Below are 23,710 nucleotides of genomic sequence, written 5' to 3'. Positions count from 1 at the left end.
TGTGGTGGTTTGGAGCGAGCGAGTGGCGTAAGCGCGTGGGGTGGAGGTGTGGAGCGGCTTAGCGGTGGCTAGAGGCGCGGAGCGTAGAGGCGCCATCGTCCGTCGAATCGAGCACGCGATGCCACAATAGGATGGGAGTGTGGTGTCTCTACTGGTTTGCTACTTGCCCTAAAGACTTTGGTGTTTGGGCTACGTGATGGGTGGGCCTTGTTTGCCAGATGGCCTAGCAACATAGAGCCACAGACACCCTCTGCTTCGCTCGTGAACTCCCGGTCACCGTCGCAGCGTCGCCCTCTACTTATCTCGAAGCTTTGGACCTGTGCCATCGCTGAAGATGGAGTCCTAGATGTGGTGCTCACTGGAGGGGAGGTAGGGCAGCCACCCAACCTCGCCATATAGGTGGCTCCACCTCTGGCGTGGGCCCAACACTATCAAATACGTAGAAAATGGCACGATTCAAGCTGAAGAAGAATTATAATGGCATATTTCTAAATAGGTGAATAGTAATGGTGTTTCTCCAAACTTGCAAAATTGTAATGGCAACAATCAGAAAAACCCAAAAATAATAGAGTACTGAAAGAAAGGTCGCTAGTACTTCATACTACACCATGGTTTCCATTAAAGTTATTTTATCTTCTAGCTATTAAATAGTAGATACTGAAAGTTTTCAAAACATGTATATGAAATCCAAAATAATGGCAACAATTCAAACACACTAACAAGAATATGATTAATGTTTAAAACCATTTTTAGAAGATGCCATTTGTTAATTGAAGGTTATGGAAATACTGCCCTGTTCATTTCGCTGAAATTTGGCTTATGCTGATGCTTATGCTGATTTGTTGTGAGAGGAAAACACTATTCCTTCACTGAAAAGTACTACTGAAGTAGTGCTGAAGAACCACTACTACATATTGATATATCGCTATCGCCACTTTCACTGCCATAGCAATAGAAGCGAATGTGTGATACTTCCACCGTCGGTTGGAACTATAGCAAGGCCTCCCAGTAATGAAACCGATAGTTCAAACTTCTACCACCGACGGGTTAATGATAGATGTGGCGGTGGTATTGCGTTTGTATTTGCTCGGTCGCATTAAAAGTTGGGCCAATTGGGAAACACAATTTGCCTGCCAGCCCTAAACTACCATTTGGTCAACCGGCGATAAATTCAGCGTGAGTATTGAATTGCCTCAACTTCTAAGGCCGTCAAATCACCATTACTTCCGCTGCTTGAAGCCTAAGAGCCATGTACCCACTGCTCTACATATACTTCAAGCCTAGTGCCCTCTTCCAATCTATAAAGGAAATGACGGGTAGCCCCATCAAGTTTCCAAGCAGCCCATCATCCAACGTGGATGAATTGCCTCTCCACCACTCCTTCGAGGAGAATGTATCCTCCGACGACTGGATGTCGTCTGATTATAGTCCTCCATGGAGCTCTGAGAAGGAGGACTTGGAGAAGGAGGATGAGGATGACGCTAACGTCGACGATGATGATGACTCTGACTCCAACTCCGATGACTCCGACTCTAACTTTGACTCACCTCCTCCCAAGCGAGCGAGGCGAGCATGATCCTCTCTGCGAGAGGATCATATTTAGATTAAGTAGTTTATAGTTAGTATAAGTAGTTTTAATAGTTTAGATTAGTTATTATGCTTCCGGACGAGTACAATCATATACTCGTCCAAATTATATATATATGTTAGATATATATAATGAATCAATGAAAAAAATTCTATTCGCACAGATTTGATCTCTTCAATGCACCTTTTTTATATGAAATGGAAAGCAAGTTCTTTCCAATACTACTTCCAAAATGCCAGTGCATGGATTTGATCTCTCGACAAAAGTTTTTTTGTTTTTCTATATATATATGAATGAATGAAAAGGAAAAAAACTATCTTGTATGGTTGTGGTTGTTTCTAGGAGAATCTAAAAGCAATTTAACCACTGACAATCACCGTATTATAGCGTTGGATTAGCGTGGCAATGGTCGATTTAATATAGACCATGTTTAACTTATCCCATGCTGTCCATCCTCGCTGCCGATCAATCTAGGCCATCCATTTGGCAACAAACCTAGAAGCACCCAACCCGTTCCCAACACCCCTCGGGCCCTATCGGCGCCTTGGCGGAGGTTTGACCAACTAATAAAATCCCAATACGAATATATTAGTTCTCCCCACCCATTGTTGCTTCATCTTCATTCTCCCCACTCGTTGCTTCATCTTTATTTTGACCCATCGCCTATACTTGCCCTACCTTGGGCACCTTGCATTGTTGTCGTGGACAACGTCCCATGAAGGTTAGATGGATTCGGTCACCCCCTGTTTGCATTTGGTTCCAATTGGTTTTGGGTTCGGTATCAGTTTTGTTCATATTAGGAATTTCTTCATTGCAACAGATGTCTTACTTTGGAAGAGACCATTTCAATGTGAGCAACATTGTGTTTTGGCGGCTAGGGGTGGCACCAGGACTCTAGATGATGTTGTTTGCTACATGGGGATAGAGCATTCACCTGGACCGACTGTTGATTGTTGAAGCCGCTGTTTGTCACCTTCTCGGACCATAAAATTTGACAAGAATCGTTAAAGACCCTATTTGTGGAGAGATTTTTGTGCTTTGCAGGACTGGACAGGAAGTAGACATACTTTATAGATACAATGTGTCCATGGACGGAGATGCTGTCATATTCATTATGGTTCACTGCCTCTAGCTTGTGAAACCGCATCAACCAATTGAGTACCTTAGCAACTGTCTACTCATCCGACATTAAGTCTTATAATTTGTGAAACTTTTATGTTAATAAAGTTTATATGTACTGATCAAGCCTCTAGATTAGTATGTATGAGTACTGTATAATCATTGAACTATTACTTCGGTTGAAATGTTAATTGAATCAGTTGGTCTTGATTGTGATCGACGTGTACACCTCTATGTAAGCACAGAGGATCCAAAACAGGCATTCTTCTATAGGCGGATAGTACCCTAAACCACTGGTGACACAACATTTCATCTTGGCTGGAGTGCGAGGGTTTTCAAGGACATTTTGGCTTGGCGGGAGGCAAAAGCGTAGAAAAAGGATCCGGGCCGACCTCTACACTTAGAGTGTGCAACACTTTGAGCCCTGACTGCTCCATGGCTGCATCTAGCTTCAACTCCTCCCAGTGGTCGGCACCATCCTAGGGCACCATCGCGAGAAGAACACTGGCTTTCAATGGAGGAGGCTACAACAGGAGGGGGCCGCCCATCCCGTGCCATGTCAAGAACCACCCCTACGTATACCAGCCACCACTTTTGTGTCGCTGTGGCTTGAAGACGCCTCGGTTGATTTCATAGAGTGATGGAAACCCAGGACGTCGGTGCCACAGATGTTGCAGGGCAAATAATGTAACTCAATTTCTTTCTTGTTCATTCTATTTTTGCAATACAAATGCTGAAATCCCGCTGTACTTATGGTAATTTGGTTTTTTTGTAGTCCGACTTAGATTGCAGATTTTATGAGTGGTATGATCCCCCATATGGAAAATGTCTGAAGACTTTGATTTTGGATTTACGTAACAAGATTTGGAAGCTGAAGGCGGAGGCCAATGTTAGAGAAAATGAAGAATAGCTACAGGAGACGGAAGAGATTATGCCATAGATTGAAGAAATGGCCAGGGTTCCAACGAAGATAATGAAAGATTTTGTACCTTTGAGAAAGAAATGTGTTTTGTACTTACTTAGTTCTTGGCATGTTCATTAGCAAGTTGCTTAGTTCATCACCGCAGTAGATTCAAGTATCAATTTATGTATCGGACTGAAATCTGTCACTTTTGTACAACTATTGTTGAACTAAATGGAAGGTGATTAACCAAGTGTTCAATTGATTGAACTGTAAATGCTAGTACATCCAAGTATCAATTGATGTGTTAGAGACATCCTACTTCCCTATACGTTAGGCCTTGGTACAGGGGTAACCAATTTTATGAACTGTATATACACTCTCCTATGGTCCTACCATACCTTCCTCCCATCCATTCCCCACTCTGCTCCCTTGCTCTACTTCACCCTGCTTGCATCGAATGAAAGGCAGCCTCTCTCGTACTCACTGCTCCTTCACCTCCAACCTCGCTGGCGCACAAATCTTCAACGCGCCATCCCTGCTTCTCTGCTCCATCCGGATTTAAGGTAACTGCACTAGATCTACTCCTTTACTAGATTCTATATTCCTTTGTATTGCTCTCTCATGCTCTCTGCTCCTTCACCTCCAACCTAGCTACAATAATTTTCTTGGATCTACAGATGAAAATGCATCTTCTTGTTCTGGAGTTTGTGGCCTTTTATCTCTGTGGAGTGCAACTTGTGAGCCTTATTGTCCTCAGTATTGGTTCACCGAATCAGTGCTTTGTGAACAAAGTTGATGAGCTAAATGAAAGTGTACCAATGGATGTGGATAGGGTTGTGGTCAAGGCTCAGGATGACATGGAGATTGATAATGATCCCGTGGGAGTCAACAATGATCTGTAGGATCTTATGGAGATTCACAATGATCCCATGGAGGTCGACTAGTATCTACATGGAAAATGATTAATTATGCAACCAATGATGTACATATGAAGGCCTTTTAATTTTTGCATAGTGTCGGCCTAATTAGCATCTGCATTTTAGCTTTCAAACATGCTTATTAGCTTGGTAGTGTCGACCTACTTATTCGGTATGAATGTATGGAACTCAAGTTGGATTCCTTTCAATTCAAGAGTACTTGCATTGTGCTTTCCTTATGTTTTCTAAGTGCGCAATTTGGCTATCTTTCAATGTAAATCTATGTGCCTTATTATTCACCATCGAACTAAAGTTGGCTTCCTTTCAATCTGAGTACTAGAATTGTGCTTTTCTTAGTTTTATAAGTGCGCAGTTTTGCTTTGTTTCAATGGCAAATGTTAAAATTGTGTGCCTTACTATTCATCACCGTATAATACGGAGGTCTCTGGGTGGTACTAGGAACCAGCCATTGGTGATGGTACTGTGCATTCACCGTCGCTTAGTTTCAAAATTTGAAATCCCGCGTTTGAACCCTCCCGCGCGGAACTGATGAAAGTTTGATTCCTATGTGTCATAAAAGTTACACAGAGAGCAAGCAACCCCTACACCAACATCCCCACCCCTGCCTCCCCTCCCTCCCCCCACACATAGCTTTTCTTGTCCTCACTGCTACTGTTCGTCATCACCGCTCTTGCTCATCACCACTGCTCAGCTCTTGCTCCTCATCGATGCACATCGCCGGCTTGCCCACATAGATCCATCAGCGAACGAGCTATTGCTATCACCGGTGTTGCCACTCGTGCTCACCACCACCAGATCCAAAGGCAATTGTAATAAGGCCTTACTTGCATCGCCGTCCCTTCTCCTTGAAACTCATCTCCTTACTAATGTTTACTGATGCAATTCCATGGCAGGGCGGCCTCATCTCTTCGGCTGGTGGTGTCCTTCTAGATGAAGGAGGCCCCCAACATGAGGAACACAGTGGATAGGCTCTCAAATGATGTGCTTGATGACATCTTCCGCTACCTCCCCACTTGGTCCTTGTGCTATTGCAAGCGTGTTTGTTGCTAATGGAAGCGTGTCATCTCCAACTCCTATCATCGTAAGAAGCTTTTATAGACTATCATCGACTTCTTCTATGGCAGCTGGTGGAAGGGCAATCGCCACTTCACCAGCATCACCTATGAATGGCCCTCCTTGTCCTTCTTGCCTTTCCCCCTTTAAAAAGTCCTAGTCTTAGATTGTTGCAGCGGCCTCGTCCTTTGCTGGTGTGCTGGGCCAGATGGATTATGGTGCTATGTTGTCTACAATCCGATGACCCACAAATGGCATGTACTACCACGTAGCATCTGTTCTGTTGGATAGGCTCGCTTAGGTTTTGACCCAACGTCCTCGCACTTCCATGTGATTGAATTTGTTGAGGTGGAGGTGTAACACCCCTGGTATTACGAGCTTGCTTACCACCGAGATTTAGGTCCAACAGGAATTAGCCAAACAAGTTTTTAGGTTTTAAAATTTTATAACACACGTGAAATGATAAGCGAATCCTATGTGACTCACTTTTGTGGACTCAAATAAATATCCATGTTAACTTACTTGGTACATAAAAGTGCTAATTAAAATCCTAACAAGAAAATGGGATAAGTCATTTTAATTGTTTGGCACAAAAAATAATTTATATAAACAAAAATAAGATATAACATGTGTATAGTGCTTATGTAAAAATGATGAGCAAATAGTGTAGATAAGAATGCAACTTTTGGTTTGGAAAGGGAATAGTGTTAACCAGTGTTTTGGGAGCTCAAAAATCAAATTTGACGTTAAGATAAGCTCTTTTCATTAAGTTGGCAAACACTTGAACTATTGTGTAAAATACCATTTTTGGCGAATTATATTGAGCAAAATAGTTAAATGGTGCTTAAATATTTTGCTCCTATGGGTTAGTATAAGGTATGGACTATTGCATGAAATACTTGTTGGTAGCAGTTAATAGGGTTTAGGCCTTTTAAAAATTGTAACAAAAGTGTTAATGGTTGTTAGTTCGAATTGAACCTTAACTTTTCTAAGTATGGGAAAAGTAGTAAGACAATGCTATCTTGACATTTAAATTCTAGCTAAAATATTTAAACACTAGCTGCATGCTTTGGTATTGTTGATTGCATCAAAGTGAGTACTTGAGCATGGCATAGGTGATTGTTATGTTGGGTGTCATGTGGCTCTCATAAAAATTCCCCAAACTTCGTTGGAATGCGCTGTAAACCATGTCATGGGTGCTCCGTTCATGAACCAGCGCTTAGCGTGATGAACCCCCATTGGCACCTCTCCATCTCCCTCGATGCTCATGCTCTGGCCGTGCTCATTGTTCAGACGATAAGCCCTTAGGGTCTACTAGAATCTTGAGCTCAGGTTTTAATCTCAACTGGGCTCTAAGCGGTTGGTTTTGACGCTTTAAAATTCATGCATAGCACGTTGTCTCGCCGTTCGGCCTAGAGTGCGCGGTCACCATGTTTCAGTGCACGCCAGGGCTGCACTTAGCCGCGTGCGCACATGTCCACAGGTTGGCAGGGGCCGCCCTTTGCATAGCCGTGGCATGGCCATGCCTTGACATCTCTGGCTATGGCACCTGCTGCTTCCAATGGCCTCAGCACCCCCCCTCAGCTATCGTTGCCGCCCTATCCCACGGCTACCCCACCCACTGCTCCCCCTCTGTGCGCACATGGTGCACCTACAGCATTGGCACTTGGCTATGCTCGCAACCACGACTCCCACGTGCGTATAACCCTGCTGTGATAGCCGTACCAGCCCCAATCGCCGTCGCCTTTATGAACGTCACGCTGAGAGCAGGCCAACCCCCCTCTTTTTCCCTACCCTGTAGTTTTTGCTGTCATGACGCCGTCCACAGTCCAGCAGGAGAGGTCATCTTGGGTCGATTCAACGTGCCCACGGCCTCACCATTAACTCACCTAGCTACCCGTCCTCACCCCGCCTTCAATGGTGCCCGGTCAAGCTCCAATTTTGGAGTTTCCCAGCCGCTGAGCCGTTAAAGCCATGTTCGGCCGCTGTGGGTGGCAAGCCGCTCCAGTTGCCGTTCAAGCTCAACCAGCTACACCAATGGCCTCATCTTGACTCCCTCTCCACCCTACATGTGCCAGTGGAACCACCACTGCCTCCTCGATGCCGCTAACGTAGCCGTGTCCATCATGGTTCATCACCGAGCTTGCCGCGCATACGTGGCTAGCCTTGCTCGGTGAGTCCCTACTGCTCATCACCATGGTCAGGTTTGCAATAAGCCCCTACTGCTCAATCGTTAACTGTATAGGCTGATAGCTGCTCTAGTTCAATGGAACGGCTACGCTGCCACCGTACACCACTGCTTGCCACTACAGCATGCGCTAGAGCGCCTCCTAGCTCTCCATTGCCACCCAGCATAGCCGCTTAGGTTGGGGATTGCGATCGACCCTCTAGGTAAGTCTGCGTGAACCCTAGATGGCCGGCATGACCGCTCGATGCCTGTGCTCGCCACGCCACCATGCGTCCTGCTTCGAGGATATGCGTGGGGAAATTAGGAAGAAGCTAGGGGTGAAATGAATTAGTCCGAGAGAGGGGGAAATAGTAAACAAATGGCGACATAGTTTTAGAAAAGATCAGGGTCCTTTTGCAAAAGAGCCGCGCGCGCGAACTCCCTGCTTTGGGCCGTTGCTAGGCCAGCCTACTATGTGCACCCGCATCCCATGTTGGGCTAGGCTAGGCTGCTGGGCCGATTGATTGCACCGGCCCTTTTTGTTTTCTAAAGCATTTTCTAATTTAGTTTCTAAGGTAAACTTGTAAATTCAATATAAAATTGTGTAGTTAACCAAAAATTGTGAAACCAATTTTGTTAGGTTCCTAAAATCATGATATATCTACTAGTATATTTTGTTCACATAGTTTTATAATATTTTTAGGAGTTATCTAATTAATTTGAGATGCTTAATATTGTAAGATATAAACTTGTAGGAATTTTTGTGATAAATGGGTGATAGTGTTGGCTCTAAAACTTTCACAGTAAATTCCTAACATTATTAGGTGCCTATTATAATTTTTGTAGCTCCATAGTAATTAGTTTGCTAAGGTAGCTAAATGAGCCCTAGTTTGAAAATATATATTTAATCAATAAAATGTCGAAACACCTTTGGGATTGTAGGACTAAAACATTTTTCCAGAGACAAAGCCTTACTTGATGATGTGGATACGTAGCCTAGTACGTTAGTCATTAGCTTGAGAGGCGTAATCATATTTCTAAGAGTTTCGGTTGCCATTGATTATTTACATCTTTGCGTTGCATCCATGTATATCATAATAGGGACAACGATGGATCGTGGAAATGATTGGAGTAGCGGAAAGGATGGTGCCTTGATGATCATGTCACCATGATAGAATGCTAACTTTTGGTTTTATCTTACCTAGGCAAGCCCCGGTGCATAACCCCTATTATTTTGCACTTTATTTTATGCTTATGCATTAAGTTTTAAGGAGTTGAATGAAACCACTTGCATATATACATCCTTATCCTATGAGTCCTACTAGTATGTCAGGATCATGTAGATTGCTCTGCTATAGGACCCAGTAGAAGTCGAGTGATTACCTATCACTCGTGAGAGATAGGAAAGATATTATTGTTGTTATTATATTAATATCACATGGGATATATATGAATGATAATTGGAGACCGGGCGAAATGGTACTTTGGATCTAGACTTGGTTAGGCATTCGAGCGAGGCTCGAATTGCACTTGTTCCGCCTGTGTCAGTTGAGGACCATCTATTGCTATGGATGGTAGTCAGGTCACAGACTTATTATCTTGAGTAATACTTGATTATGGGAGCGGGAAGGCTTGTTACGCTCTTGTCGTGGGTTTTGGCTCTTTTTAGACCGACTGATTGGAGGTGGGGAAAGGTGGAGGTCTAAGCACCATGTTGAGACCGGGTCTCAAGTGTGGGGGCTTGGAGTCCATGTTTGGACGGAGACCTAGACCCCTCGAAAGGAGTGGAATGGGTTGGTCTTGTTTGTGCCTAGGGTACAAGTGAGGTGTGTGTTTTGGGGTACCTAGCTGGGATACATTGATTCATGAATCGCCGTTTCTATGAGACGGTACTAACTTGGCTATGGTCTAGCACCTTAGTAAGAACTAGAACTTAAATGGTAAAAAATGGTTCTGATTGCTTACCACCTGCTTGAAAGTAACATAGGTGCTTACATAGAATGGTTAGTTAATGAACTAATGATGACTGCTAATAAAATTGAATATAAGGATGCACATTTAGTAATACTTCCATAGATGCAATAACTCACATGCCAAATAAGCCTAGCATATCCTTGGAGTTTTTTATTTTCCTCCTGTCGGGTAAGTCTTGCTGAGTAGAATCGAGTACTTAGGGTTTTATTCCCCCTGTTGCAGGTGATCGGAGGATACTTAGAGCTGACTCTTGTGTGTGGAAACCTCCTGGTGAGCTCAGAGAGGATTCCTTCATGCTATGACCTTAGTGTTTATTTATAACCCTCACTAAAGGTTTTTATAAGAAAAGATGTAAAATCTTCTAGCATCTCTTGTATATAAATGTCTACTACGTTAATGCTCCACCATGTCATTAAATTGATCTTTGCTTCCAATGTAGCTCTGATAACATTATTATATCCCACTATTATAATCCATTGAGGTAATATTCTGTTACTGTAATAAAGTGATGTAAGAAATGACTTAAGAATGTTGTAAGCTGTATTCTCTCATTTATGATCCTGATGGGAAAATGTGGATTTTCGAGTTCTTCCTTAGGGTGTGCTCAACGGAACTGTGTAGTTTAGTGTCCTCTCTTGAGAATTTAGTGTCTAATGGAAGACAAGTACTCCCAGGAGGCATTAGATTAGGCAGTTTTGCCATAGGAGGGTGCGTGTGTAGGTGTGAAGATCTACTCATCTAAAACTACAGCATGGATCTTTAAGGAATCTGAATGGGGCGAGAGTATTGTTCTACATTCCAAATCGAGAAGTGTTTTTCTTAATGGTTTTATGCACATGCTTGAGTACTCTGCAATAGTTGTTGTGGATATGGAGGGAAAGACATGGATGATAATTCGTAAACCATGTGGTGCTAAAATGTCCATCCATCAAGCTCAGGGTCACATGTGTGTGTGATGTGCTGATTTTCACAATATGTCTTGGCTTTTAGTGTGGATACTTGAAGACTATGGTATGGATAACTAGAGATTGATGCATGTTGTGGACACTGAGGAACTGTTTGGATGCATGAATATTAAAGTTGGTTCTAAGCTTTGTGATGAGGAGTACAGAGTGATTATAGTTCACCCAGAATGGAATTTCATTTTCCTTGTTGGGAAGGATAGAACACTACCATGCCATGTGTCATCCACTTTTGTAGATCAAGAGGGCATTTCCATATGAACATTCCTCAGTATCTACCTTATGTTCCCTTGCTCATGGAGTCATTAGCAGAGTAGTAAAGGTGCATTTGTTGTATTTCATCGTCACGATAGTCTTTGTTCAGGTAGGGAGTTGTTTTCATCCTATGTATGTATAGGCCAATTTTGGCTTGTTAACTAAAGGAATGGTATGTTCAATATTATTAATTATGTTGCTTGTGGATCAGAGATGAAGAAGAGGGGTTCCATGGTGCATTGGCTACCAATCCAAAGGATGCACTAATTTTATTAATTTTGCCTTGCAAGCAGGAGTGCCACATAGAAGGAGCATAGCTATGTCATTTCGTTATGTAAGTATGTATAGATCTATACCTTTAGTATGCTCTATGTACCTATTGGGGACTGAATACCGGGGTACCCAAAGAGGATGAGCTAATAAACCATCAAACGTTGATGCTTCTAAACAAACAAGAACACAACTACACTTCTTGCCCAAATGGCCGAAGGCTAGGCTCTACCTCACCCGATGTCCGAGGGTAGGCTCCACCTCATCCGATGTCTGAGGGTAGGCTCCACATCACCCAATGTCCGAGGGAGGCTCCGCCTTGCCCGACGTCCGAGGGTAGGCTCTACCTCGCCCGACGTGCGAGGGCAGGCTCTGACTCGCCCAATGTCTAGGGCCAGGCTCCGCCTCACCTAGTGTCCTAGGGATAGACTCCGCCTCACCCAACATCTAGGGCAGACTTTGCCTTGCCCGACGTTCGAGGGCAGGCTCCGCCTCCCTCGATGTCTAGGGCAGAGTCTGCCTCGCCCGATGTCTGAGGGCAGGCTTCGCCTCACCTAACATCTAGGGGTAGGCTCCGCCTCGCCCGATGTCCGAGGATGGGGCTCCGCCTCGCCTGACGTCTAGGGCAGACTCCGCCTCACTCGACGCCTATGTGCTACTCCTTCATAACTACGTGTGCAGATAAGGTGGGGCGCTCAAGTCAACCGTAATATCAAGGACCATACCCTGCACACCTATAGGGAAGTACCATCAGGATATGACCCGACAGGCGCTTTAAGCCCTTCCAGGCATGTCAGAGCCAAAACAGTGTTGTGGGCACCGACATTTATCCTATAGTGTTATGGGCGCTGGCATTTGCCCCCAGACACGAATCCTGACAAAAACATATGACAACCACTATGGTCTAGGAGGAAACTCATGTCATCTATAGTAACGAATGTGGGTCCTCTACGCCATTTGCTCCCTATAGGGTTGTGGCTCAGCACCCTGGCATGCCGCACCATCCGTCGGAGTAGGATAGGACATGACCACTTGCTAAATGAAGCCAGAGCACAACCCTATCAAGATCAGCGAATGTGCTATCCCTAGCACCATCTGCCATGTTAGCAGGGCAGGCTCAAAGAAAAGGAAGACCCGACACCTTTGAAGAATGTTCTCTGCCTCTAGTTTTTCCTCTTTCTCTCATCTATAATCCCTCCTCCCCCTTGGTCTATAAAAGGGAGTGCAGGGCACCCTGTTAAAGGGATGGATCAATTCAACACACCACGCACCACATAACCCACAGCTGAGCAGCAACTGAGCTCTCAGCACTTGTTCGACCTTTGCATTAGAGACTTGGGACCTGTCCCTCTCTCGACCATTTTTACCCCCTACTACGAACCTTTTAGTGCTAATAACATGAGCAGCAGCAGCAAACTAGACGTAGGGACATTCTGCCCGAACTAGTATAAACCTTGAGTCTTTTAGCACACCATCTGGGATCAATGCACAACAAATATAAATTTACTAGTTGGTGTTTATTTGAAACACCGTTAGTTGGCGCGCTAGGTAGGGGACCTTTGCGCATTCCAACGATTAATATCAGGCCATAGATGGCTAGCCATAAAATTAGTTGGGTCCCGGGCACACACGTGCACTTCGATGACTTGGACTTCATCATCACGGTGGGAGGAAAGTTGGCATTGGCTCACGCTGCCATCCAACCTCTCCCCTCCATCGGCCTCAACTTTGGGAGGCTTGAGTGCCAGCATGGCGTCTCCCAGGGACCCTAGCCATCTAGGGATGACCCGCACCACCTCACCCTTTCTCTAGAACATCCCACACGGAGCGCCCCGATGGTGCTTCCGTTTAGTCCCCACAACACCACGGCGACCGCTAGCCACCTTGTGGCACATCGCATGATCCCATTCTCCATGAACAATGAGTTCATGGGGGTGATCGAACAAGTCACGAAATCTCTCCACAACCTCCTCACAGAGGAGCCGGGTCACCCTTTGACTCTAACTCTAGCAGGGGGAGCCATCACCCCTCCCAGGAATGCTTCATGGTAGGTACCCCAAGGGCCATGTCGAAAGCATTCCTAAAGAGGAGGCTACCCTAGCAGACAACCTCAGCGATGAGGTCGACGGGGAGACAGCGGCCCCGCCTCGCATGAGGGTGGAGCAGCTAAAAGCCCAACAATGGGAGATCAAGGATGCATGACTCCAGCTCGATCAGGAATGCGTGGAGCTTGATCAGGAGATCGAGCGCTAAGGAGATGGTGGGCGCGCACGCGCCATGGCCTACAATGTGAACTAGAGGATCATCACAGAGGCCATGACGCCCGAGGACCATCGGGCCCACCATGAGATTCACACGCTGCTCGAGCGGGCGATGGCACAGCAGGCAGAGAGCTTGTTGTCTCGGTGACGCGAGCTTGACGCCAGCCAATGCATGCTCTCCGCGTGCCCTGCTAGGGATGCATCAGTCCACAAGGCACCATAGGGTGGGAGGCTATGCGCCGTGGTCCTGGTACATCAGTGTCTTGGCTGCAAGCATGATGCATGCAGCACCCTTGACTCCTGTAGACGTACCTACGGCGACCCGAGAGAAGGAGCCCATCACGACTATCATCCTCGTTGCGGCGGATGCTACGACAGTGGCGATGACTGAAGCCCAAGCCCTAGCCTACCAGGCCCTTAGGTCTTCGGCAAGCACATCCTCAACGCTGCCTTCCCACCAAGGTATTAGCCACCAACCAATATCTCAAAGTACTCTAGGAAACAAACCCTAGATTATGGCTCGAAGACTATTGGCTTGCCTGCCAAGCCGGTCGTGCGGATAATGATGACTTCATTATCCACAACCTTCCACTGTTCTTAGCTGATTCGGTACGAGCATGGTTAGAACACCTGTCGTCTAACGTAATCTAGAGTTAGGCAGATCTGAGGGAGATCTTCGTGGGGAACTTCTAGGGCACATATAAGTGCCCTAGGAACCCATGGGACCTCAAGAACTACCGATAGAAGACTAGTGAGACCCTCCGTCGGTACATCTGGTGCTTCTCCCAGTAGTGCAATGAGCTTCTTACCGTTGTCGACATCGATGTTATAGGAGCTTTCCTGTCTGGGACTACCTACGAGTCTTTGGTTCATAAGCTAGGATGCAAGGGCCCACGAACCACCACCGCTCTATGCTCTTGATAGCATCGTAGAGCGAGAAGAGAATCGATGTTGGGTCCCGAGGATCTATCCACTGGAGCAGCGACTCACCCCACATGGGTGAGCAGCTGCCCCCTAACGTCAGGGCCAAGGGTGACCCCCCACTGGTCCTCTCCACCACCACCATGACACTCAGGGACCCTCCGACCATGTCCCCCTTCGTTCGGCCCGGCTTGGGCGCCATCGCCTCGGGCGCCGATGGCACAGATCACACCGCTTCCTTGGGTACCAGCACAGCTGCGTCCAACTATGCTTGGCTTGTCACGGTCACGGCTACCTCTGCTTGTGATGCTGGGGCCTTGACTTGTAGCGCCATGCCCACCACAGACGGCGCCACAAGCACGAGTGGCAGCTCCGTCTGCTCCAATGTAGGCAGCAGAATCACCTCCACCGCCGTTTGCTCGATGACCAACGAGGGTGCTCCTTTAGCCCCGGCGTTTGCTTGACCCACCAAGGGCATGGGTGCCACCGTGGGCGGCACCTAACCGGCCGATGAGGCTGCAATGTTGGCTCCACTCCTGCCCAAAATAGGAGCGACATCGGGCGACAACCCCCATCTCGCCTGAATGGCGACACTCTTCTTGGGTGCCACCGCCAAAAAACCACGCCGCCTCAAGACTCTGCAAGAACAAAAAAGCATGAGTCATGATGAAAACATAGAAAAATAGAGAAAAAGCAGAGGAACTAGTGGCTTACATTGACGTTGTTGGGCGGGGCCGTTTAGGGGATGAACCCCAAGGTCCCTTCTCTGCCTCATTGGGGCAAGACCATTTTGAGCCTACCCCCTGCTCCTAGGCAGAGGGGCTCACATCCCTTGCCTTCGGGGGCACAGTGGTAGGGCCACTCCCCTCTGTCAGCACCTCGGGCATGGCGGTAGGTCCGCCCACCCGTATTAGCTCTTGGGGTGCGGCAGTGGAGCTGCCCCCTCCGATGGCACCATGGGCATGACGATAGAGCTGCTCACTCCTGCTGTCTCTTGGGGCAGGCCAACGGTTCGGCCTGTCTCCACCAGCCCCACGAACGCGCTTTCCCTCACGTGGAATGGGAAAGGCCCCTGCATGGACAAGTGGATACCTGTCAGCGTATCCTTGCTCACCGGGTCATCCCACTCAATGTCATCAGCAACCTCATCATCCTCCTTGTCATCATCATCATCATCATCATCACTATCGGTCTCCTCTCCTTGCTCCCGTGCTCACAACTTCTATTGCTTCTTCTTCCTCTCAACCTCCTTCGTCTTCTTCTGCCACTCGGCCATGGTGCAATTCGCTGCCGCCATAAGCGGGTCCTTCGGTAGCAGGACTGAGCGATCCATAAAGACGAGTCTCCTTGGCTGGTCTCGCTATCCCAATGTCAGCATTAAGGGGTCAGGAGTTCAATTAAAAAGGAGGCATGGGGAAAGAGGACTTACGAAGTTAATGTACCCCGGTTTTGGCCGCATTGGGGGATGCCCCGGCACCGGATACACAAAATCAAGAGCAGCACTGGCGTCATCCCGTGAAGGCTTCATCACCTCCTTGATGCGCTGCACCACTTCGGAGGGGGAGAGCGCTCCCTCGGTGAGTGCCATCCCTTCGAGCGACACCCCGGGTGCTATCATGTGTAGGGGAAGTGCGTGCCTCATCAGTGGCGCCACTCTCCACATGTGGTAGGTGCTGATGATCCTCGACCCCTTCATACCCCTCTCCTTTAGGATGCAGATGGTGGTAAGATGGTCCTGGATCTTCTTCTTGTCTTTATCCAGGACCCCCACTTCCTCCATGATTCTAGGACCTCTTTGATGAGGCGCTCGGTGAACGCTGGCAAGGGGGCGACTGCGTCATCCTGGACATAGAACCAATGTGAATGCCACCCCTTGTTGGAGGTTGATAGATGCATCGATGGGTATTCATTTACCCGGTTATTGCGGAGCTGAATGACGGCGCATCCCATCGGCACGCTCAGCTCCTAGCTCTTCTCCCGCTTCTTGAGGAGGGTGACGGCGAAGAAGTGCCGCCATAGGTCGAACTAGGGACTAATCCCTAGGAACCCCTCACATAGGGTGATGAACGCCGCAATGTGTTAGATCCCGTTGGGAGTAAGGTGTTGTAGCTTCACATTGTAGTAATTCAGCAGCCCTTGAAGGAACTTGTGGGCGGGGGTGGTGAATCCACGCTCGTGGAAGTGAGTGAAGGACACAATGTAGCCTTCGAGCAACGATGATGTGTCCTCATTGCTGTAACACCCTAGGTGTTTGTCACCAGTTAAGCAATGGGGTTGAGCTCAAACATGACATGTCGAGGGGTAATGACGGTGTCAAGATCAAATCAACATGATGGAGCTCCAACTTAAACTTGGGCCACGCACATTTGCTTACATATGGACCCTTGTTAAGATTATGCAATAGTAATGTTAAACATGCTTATTCCATGTACATTACATCCCCATGCATCCATCTAGAACCGTGGAAAAGTTTCATGAAGTTTGGAATCAAAAAGTCACATGAAATGATAAGTCATATCTTTGCATGAATTACTTTATCAAGTAGATGGAAACCTATGACGTCAACCAAACCTTGCAACCTTGCTCCAACAACTCTAAGTGAACTCTACAACAAAAGTTATGAAGGGTTCGTGTTGAGCAAAGATGGAGAAAATATCTAAAAATCATGGAAACCCTAGATTCTATAGCAAAAAGGGCTTTGCGTTGACCGATAAATAAAGTTGACTTCTGGACCAGATATGAGGTTTGACCAAAAATGAAAGTTGAATAAAAGTTTGATTATAACAAACTTTGTTAAAAGACCAAATCATGATTCGGTTTCAAAATGGATCAAAACAAGGCTCAAAGTCTAATAGAAAAGCTGAAATCAGCCCGATAGTGTTTGCAGTCCGGAATTCACTGACATCGACATTGACATCCCGCGTTCTCCAAATTTTGCTAAGCAACTTGAGTTGGTCCAAAAATAAAAGTTGAAGGTTATATTATGGAGAAGAGCATACAAAAAGTTGCACTGAGTTGGACCGAGTTTTGACCTCCGAAAGCGAATTTCCATGACCGTTATCAATGTGTTGACACTAGCAGTTTGTAGCTTAATTACCTACTAATCCATAGCTCAAATGACTTGGCACCCTTAATAAGAAATGTAGAGCTGACCAAGGTGAGCAAACTTCATTTTGGGTCCATTGCTAAATTCAGCCTGGAAGCAGCCCAAATTGACTCCCCACGTCGACCATACCGTCGCCCACCACGTGCTCGGTAAAATGACTCAAGGGGCGACGCGTGCCCCGTGCATGGCATGTGGCAGAACCTCCTAAATTATAGGGCCCACATGCATCTGTCACTGTCCGATGGCCTTTGACATCTATGCATGTGTTTCCGTTAACTTAAGAAGACTGTCGGGTGTCCTCGGGGAACCCCGAATCATCCACGATTTCCGAGCAGGATCACGTTACAGAGTCATTGCAGTATTACAACATTTATTCAAATATCAATACCAGAGTAAAACCAGCGGAAGTCTTACGATAACATAGTTTACAAACCAGTTGTTTCAAACCTTACAAACTAAGTTCGATACTTATTACAAACCATAGTAGTAGTGGAGTGGCATAATTAACATATACATAACACACAAAATAAACATCCTGTCCAAGGATCACACATTTACTTCTCATCGTAAGAACGAATGATAGTCATGTAGCACGATCCAAAACAGATCTGCTCATGAGGCTCACCTGCAATAATGGGTCAATGAACCCTGAGTACAAAAGTACTCAACAAGACTTAATCAAAATAAAACTGATAGAACTCAGGAATGCCGGCTCATGAGATTCAAGGTATGGCTTTAACAATAATCAAAGTTCTTTTGCGTAAAAGCTCTTTAACAAAATTCTTTAATTCAAAGGTAAAACTCTATAAGTACCTCATATGAATCTGCCATGATCCATAATGAGATCATGAACTTCATATCAATCTCTTTCGCAAACCTTTCTCAAGTTCCAGTTATTAATACTACGATGATGAACAGTGAGTTGAGTCTCCATAACCGAGGAGCAACGACGATTTGAATCGATTAAACCTAGCTGGGAATTCCAGACCACATGACATATGCAAGTCCCCGACCTACATATACCAACCTGCACTCAGATCCTCTAAAACAAGAACGGGTCCGCGCCACCCGAGAATACAGTACTCCACCAATCCAGCCCATTGCCACGTGGGTACACGCTATTCCCGCCATCTCTCCACTCCAGTGCGCGAGTAGCCATTCTCATAATAGAATAGCCGAGTAAAGGCTTACCGGAGTATGTGGTTAGTACTACAAATTCTCACCTCATGCAATTCAACAACGGACGTGCCTTAATCGACACAGGCGGAAAGAACCCGCTCACAAGACCTCCATGTCTTATGGCTCACATACACCGAGTCCGCCCGGTCTAGATTTATTACTCCACATTCCCATATCACATGATAACATAAGTAACCAAGGTTCCATTAGAAACTTGCAGGTGGCAGGTAATCACCCGACTTTCATCGTTCTAAGCATAGCTAAGCAAAACTAGGCACATACGAATTTAAAACTAGTAATATGGTAAATATGGAATAACAAGGTTGGTAATGCACCAATTTGTTTTTCACTTGACTCCTAATCACTTAATGCAGTAAAGAGAAGCAAAAGCAAAATCAATTTGTAAAATACAAGGTAGGGTTGTATGCATCCGGGGCTTGCCTTCGTTGACGGAAAAGTCTAGTTCCTACGATGTTTCACAAGTATTTGATCCAACCTCAACAGACAGATTAACCTCCTCCGCAACTTGATTAACTACTATGTGTTCACCTTCGTTCACTACACGTAGTAACAATGACATGTTTAACATGATGCTGAATACGAAACATGATGCTCGATGATGGATGCAAAAATTAGCAATTTGAATACAACTTTCCTTCACGGTACAGTGGCAAGTCAAACTAATCAAATCTTTTTCGCAACACCCAAATCAATTGCCAAGGATCATTATCAACTAATGACTCAAGGACATCACTCGATCAAAAATTCAAACAAAACCTAATTCATTAAAGGTTACTATTTGCTTTTATGAATTAATTATTTAATTCAAAATTATGAAATAAATCAACTTATTCTAATTGAGCTCAAATTTTTTTAAATGTTCATTACATAATAAGTAACTGGCAAAACAAATTTTATAATTTTTGGACAATTAAATAAGCCTAGAAAAATCATGGAAATCCATTTATTAATAAATTGAGTAATTTTTATCACATTCAAAAAGTACTGAAAAACATTATTTCATATTTTTCTTAAATACTATACATCACAGAGAAGTCACACAAAAATTTTCATAATTTTTGGAGCAATTAAATAAATCTACACAAAAATAACAAAAATAGACACTATTCATTCAAATCTAAAAATAGAAAAATTCCATTTGAACGTTGAGTCACTGACAACCCGACCCCACCTGTCATCCCTAACCTCGCGCGCTGACCACGGCAATGATGGCGCTGACCGGCGATATCTCGACGACGACGAGATCAACGGTGACGGCGAAGGCACTAACATGATCACTACATCATGGCGCATCGATTTGTGGCACAAACGCGACCGATTACTGCCTGGACCAAGCACTACGTCGGCCATGGCGGGCACAATGGTGCGGCTACGCTATGCCGACAACGCAAGCACGGCAGAGGTTAAACGCTTAGCACAGAAGGGTTCAGCACCTCACCCCGAACATGACTGAGCAACGAGCAGGGTCGGAGGAGCAACGGAGAGGTGGGTCGACGTTCCGAGCAAGCACGGCGGAGCAGATCGTCGTCGGTGGCAATGTTCTGGGAGCTGTGGTGGTCAAAATGAGAAATCAGTGGGTCATGGAGTACTACAGCATCGTGGCGAAGCTGAAACAAGACTTAGCAGGGGCAGAGGATCACCGTAACACGCTGGGCACGGCGAAGTGCTCGCGACGGGGACGCTGCCGACCGCGAGGAAGAAGAGCGCACACCGTGAGTTTCTGGTGAAGACAAGCCACAAGGACTAGTTTGCTAGACGCGTAAGGAACTAGCGGAGCTGGGACATGCTTTGCTGCGATGGCGCGGGCACTGGTTCGATGGCAAAAGCTCAACGGAGCTATGGCAACGGCGGCGGTGGAAACAGAGGAAAGGAGCGGGGGCAAACGGCGACGGCCAGGGCTAAATAGAGCGGCTCAGAAGCACAAGGAAGCCATGCAGGAGACTTCTCCACGCCAGCGCGAAGCCTAGGATGTCCACGCGTGCGCCTGGAAGCGAACCGAAGGTCGCCGGCGGTGTAGCTACGGCAGTGAACACTGTTCACAGTATTTACAAGTTTGCCATTCGCCAAAATTCACAAATTACTCTCAAATTTTCATAACAACTCAAAAATCTCCAAAAACAAAAGTTGTTCAAAATCAAAAGTTCTACAACTTTTATTTTATAACCAACTCCTAATTCGGTTTATTTTGAAATGAACTTTTGAATTCAAATGGGGAAATTTAACGAATTACGCCTTTTTGAATTACTCCAAATTTTACTAAACAACTTGAAAAACTCCAAAAACAAACTTTGTATAACATGTCAAGCTCTACACTTTTGCTTTTGGGCTCAACCCCAAAATATACTTAGATTTTGAAATGGATTTTCAGGGTAGGGTTTAAATACTGAAAATCAGGGTTTTCTGGAAAATTCAAATCCAAACCAAATTTTGACATGATTCAAACAATTCAATTCAACACTCATAACACAAATATAAACTTGTTTTAGTGAATGCATATCAAAGTTTGCAATTTGACCAAATGCTTTGCAATGCATATGATGACATGTCATGTTTTTAATATTTAAACACCCGGGGTGTTACAGCCGTGCGGGAGCTCGCCTCCACCATTGCCGCGCGTCGCTGACCGCATGCCCTGCCTCCTATCGTGCTCTTGCTCCTCCATAACCACGCGCCCGAGCGGCCCTCACCTCCCTCTCTCGCGCTGTCGCTCGTGCCCAGCGCCGTGGCCGCCATGGCTGAGCGGAGCTCGAGCTCATGCTGCTGCTGCGGTGCTGCACGCCTCAAGCCAGGAGCCACCACTAGCTCGGCCTCCCTAGCCTCGCAGCCACCTCGCGCCACCGCCGTTCTCACCCACGTGCGCTGTGAACCACCGAAGCACCGCCACCGCCATTGCCGGCTAGCCGAGCTCTGGCCTCACTGCTGTTACTACCGTCCGCTACTCCTCCGACTCAGTCATCACCACTATCAGCGTCGACACCCCGTCCTCTGCCCGGCTTGTCGCTTCTCCGAGCTCCAGCGCCATCGTCCACAGTTGTCGTCGTGGCCGCAGCCCCGAACCGCCGTGCTCATGTGGCCAGGCCACTACGGACCACCTCGGGCCGAGCCGAGGCTACCCACGGGAGCGTGTGGGCCTCCTGGTGCTCCGCCTCCACTCCCCCGCTGCCGGCGAGCCTCCTTCAGCCGGCAACAGCAAGTCCGGCATGCTCCTCTGCTGTTAATTCTGACCAGGGGCCTCGGGCTCAAATTTGACAAAATGGAAGGGTCTAACTGCGAAGTCTGTGACTCAGATGAATAGTGCCGAGAAGGACCTATTTGTAATAATTTGCTGAATCTTTGGAAATTCATAGTAATTCATAGGAAATTCGTAAAATAGCAAATGAGGACTTTTTGGAATCCTTGTGAAATTCTCTATGCATTAGATCTATAATATGGCATGTCTTAGTTTCAAAATTTTGCGGTAAAAATAGATTTGTGCAGTAAGGTTGTAATGCTAGTTGAATTTGTTATTTTCCATAACTGCAGATCTAGGGCTCCAAATGAAGTGAAATTTTGTGGCATGCTACTCATGTGATAGTTGATGTGTGGTAAAAATTTCATGAGTATTGGATGAAGTATGAGTGAGTTATTGGTTTATCTTACTCTCACATGATTTCTTGTTTTAGCAACTTGTCTTTTTCATAGAAGTTGCTATACATATTCAAATGGAGTGAAATTTGTACAGTAGACTATTGAGAGGATATGTGAGCCACTGTAATTTTTGTAGAATTTATTGTATACTTTTGGTGTATGTTCATTAAGTCACCTTGTTATCTAAAATAAATTAAGAAATGCATTAAAAGAATTTATTTGGTCATTGACACTAGGTTTTCTGGTGTTCTTTAGTCATGTGTGAAATGTTGGTAAAGTCGGTTTTGCCCAATTATGAATTTGCAACATAAGTTAATAATTATTTTCTTGCCAATGTGGTTTATGGACAAATCTAGAAACTTAGCAAAGTTCTTCATGACAATGTGCTTTGTTGTGAAACTTGTTTATACAAAAGTTGTAGATAATTTATGTATCTAGCTGCTGTTAAAATTTGGTATCATTTGGCCGAGTAGTGTTTGAGTTACAACTATTTAAACTTAGAATACAGGAATTGTTGCTCTCTGTTTTGTATGAACCAATTTCTGTAAAGGTATAATTTTGACCTACTTAACTTGGGAATCATGCTATGATGGTTATAGATGAAATGTAGATAATTTCATAAGCTTTCCAAAATGTCTTCTTGCAAGTCATTTGGATTTGTGTAACTCTAGTTATAGCTAGATCTTGTAGTTGTTGTTTGCATGTCCGGAAATTGGCAGATTCCAATTATAGTGTTTGCTTGTATATTGTTAAGTGTGACTTATGCCTTGAATGATGACTGAGTTAGAGCACCTGAGATCTTTGGAAACTTGTGTCATGCTTGGTGTTGTCATCTTCTTTGTCATCTTAGCATGATAGATTGTGTGATGTTTAAGTTAAGCATCACAAAGTACTTAAGTGTGTTAGTATAAACTATGCTTGTCTTGCTTGCTATTTTGTGATGCGTCTCATGGTACTATTCTTCATATTTATGCACTTGTATATTGCATCTCATCTAGGTACGCTAGATGCACCACGTGAAGGATGCGATGTTGGAGCCAAACCCGAAGATTTGGTTTGGTGAATATATCCCGAAGATGGAAGGACTAAGCAAGTGCTAGGACCGGAGATGTCACCATGATGGTGCAAGCTAACTGAACTGACTTGTGTCGGATCCCAGGCAAGCCCCAGAGCATATTAAGCCTCCTAATTTCTGAAACACAGTTAAAGTATTATTGTTACATATATATATATTGTTGCATTAAGTTTAGGTGTTGGATGCAAACACTTGCTGCATTAGTTATCCAATCCTTGTCCAGATATTGATACCCTGAATCCTATGTAGCTCAGGCTCGTGTAGTGCTTAGCCCTACTTAAACACGGTAG

This window comes from Miscanthus floridulus, chromosome 17 (assembly GCF_019320115.1).
Source record: "Miscanthus floridulus cultivar M001 chromosome 17, ASM1932011v1, whole genome shotgun sequence".
NCBI classification, from domain to species: Eukaryota; Viridiplantae; Streptophyta; class Magnoliopsida; order Poales; family Poaceae; genus Miscanthus; species Miscanthus floridulus.
Note: the sequence above shows the minus strand (reverse complement) of the source record.